The sequence below is a fragment of the Lathyrus oleraceus genome, chromosome 4 (genome assembly GCF_024323335.1).
Source record: "Lathyrus oleraceus cultivar Zhongwan6 chromosome 4, CAAS_Psat_ZW6_1.0, whole genome shotgun sequence".
Classification (NCBI taxonomy): domain Eukaryota; kingdom Viridiplantae; phylum Streptophyta; class Magnoliopsida; order Fabales; family Fabaceae; genus Lathyrus; species Lathyrus oleraceus.
Genome location: NC_066582.1, coordinates 294,279,777 through 294,282,210, shown reverse-complemented (window position 1 = coordinate 294,282,210; position 2,434 = coordinate 294,279,777). Strand labels below are relative to the sequence as shown.

The following is a 2,434-nucleotide window of genomic DNA, read 5'->3' as shown; positions in this document are numbered from 1 at the left end:
CCATACAATGTATTATTGTTTTTGTATGAAAAGTTAGGATGGTTCTTCCAACCTGGGTCATAGGTGTTTGAGTAAGGGTTTCCTTGAGCATAGTTCAACTGGTTTGTGGAGACTCCTGTCAAAAGTTGACATTCAGGGGAAGCATGCCCAAGAACTCCGCATATCTCGCAGTTCAGTGTTACGGCAACCACGGTGGTTGCGGGTGTTATGGTCAAGTTTGTTGGTGTAAGCCCTAGAGGCCAATACATTTTGGTAATTGTATCGAATTATTTATTAATAATAAAAGGCACTCTCTTTATTATGGTTGATTAATAAAGTCCCTGGAATAGATAGTCTGTTTAATATATTAAGTGTGACTTAATCATGAGAACACATTAAACATAAGGACACTATTCCTAAAGTATTCGTAGTCGAGCTTTAGTGTGAAGTGGGATAACATTAAAGCATTAAGACTATTATGTTTGTAGACTGATGATCACATCTCATGGATCATGGATAAAGAGTTATCAAGTCTTAAACATAGGTATGAATATTAGGAGTAATATTTATACCGGATTGACCCGCTATGAGAAAACTATATAGAAAGTTATGCAAAGTGTCATAAGTTATTCTCATGGTGATAATAGTGTATTCCACTCTTCGACCTGAAACCACTATGGATCCTAGATGTAGAGTCGAGTGCTTTATTGCTGATCCAACGTTGTCCGTAACTGGATAACCATAAAGACAGTTGATGGGTACTCCACAAAGCATGCTGAGGGACATGAGTGACCTAGATGGAATTTGTACATCCTTCATAACAGGATAAATGTCTATGGGCCCAATATTGAACTGGACAAGGATGACACGGTCTATGCCTTGTGTTCAATATAGACATAAGGGCAAAAGGGTAATTATACACATAATTATTATCACAGAAGGAATTGTCAGATCACTTGACATTTTCGTGTCTTGGGTAGCAGTGATGTGTTGCTAGATACCGCTCACTGTTTATTATGTTAAATGCGTGATTTAATATAATTGCCAACGTCACGAAAACCTATAGGGTCACACCCAAAGGACGGATTTATGAGAGATAGAGTAACTAAGGAATATCGTAAGGTACGGTACCCTTAAGTGAATTATAGAACATCGTAAGGTACGGTGTACTTGAGTAGAATACGAAATATGGTAAGGTACCATGGGCTTAAGTGATTTTGGGCATATTATAAGATATGGGCCAAAATACACTTAAGTGGGCTTTTTAGCTTGAAGCCCACACAAGTGATTCTATAAATAGAACCCTTGTGTAGAAGCAAAAATGGCGGTTGCATTATTTTCGTTTTCTATCACTCTCTCTCTCTCACTCAAAGCCTTCATTCGTACCAGCTAGCACTGAGATTGAAGGAACCCGTTCGTGTGGACTGAGTAGAGACGTTGTCATCGTTCAACGTTCGTGATCGCTTCGTGGATTTGCATCAAAGGTTTTGATCGTCACAAGAGATCTGCACCAAAAGTTGACATTCAGGGGAAGCATGCCCAAGAACTCCGCATATCTCGCAGTTCAGTGTTACGGCAACCACGGTGGTTGCGGGTGTTATGGTCAAGTTGTCTATCTTTTGAGTAAGAGTGTCTACCTTAACATTGACATGGTCAAGACTACTTACTTCGTACATAACGCCTTTCGTTGGAGGTTTCTCTACAGAGGTTCTTTCGCTTTCCCACTGGTAATGATTCTGGGCCATACTTTTGATAAGTTAATAGGCCTTATTGTAGGGTTTATCCATCAGTGTGCCACCTGCAGCGGCATCTATTATCAATCTTGTGTTGTACAAGAGACCGTTGTAAAAGGTATGGATGATCAACCACTCTTCTAGACCATTATGTGGGCAAAGCTTCATCATGTCTTTGTATCTCTCCCAAGCTTCAAAAAGTGATTCGTTATCTTTTTGTTTAAACCTGTTTATTTGGGCTCTTAGCATTGTCGTGTTACTAGGTGGGAAATATCGTGCTAGGAAAACTTTCTTCAACTCGTTCCACGTAGTGATAGAGTTGGATGGTAGAGACTGGAGCCAAGCTATAGCTCTATCTCTTAATAAGAAAGGAAAAAGATATAGTCTTATAGCTTTGGGTTGACACCATTTGCTTTCACTGTGCATATTACAAAAACACTGACAAATGTAGGTTCGGGTCCTCCGTGGGACTACCTGAAAATTGGTTTTGCTATATGGCTGACAACAACGAAGGTTTTAGCTCGAAACTATTAGCCTCGATGGCAGGGGCAATGATGTTGTTATGTGGTTCATCCTACGAAGGGATGGCATAGTACTTCAGAGGACTGTTTTGTGGTCCTTCGGCCATCTCTTGTTGTATAACTGGTTCATGAATACGGATATTAGGATCGGGAAGATTTAGCTTGATACGATGTTCTCGTATCAGGTCTCGTATTCGGTGT

General features: G+C 40.1%; 1 non-coding gene across 1 annotated transcript; it reads left to right on the top strand.

The window, feature by feature from the left end:
- Positions 1–1,854: 1,854 nt before the first annotated feature.
- LOC127078042 (small nucleolar RNA R71) lies at positions 1,855–1,961 on the top strand. Its single transcript, XR_007787789.1, has one exon. It is a non-coding gene; the product is annotated as a small nucleolar RNA R71 (small nucleolar RNA).
- Positions 1,962–2,434: the final 473 nt, after the last annotated feature.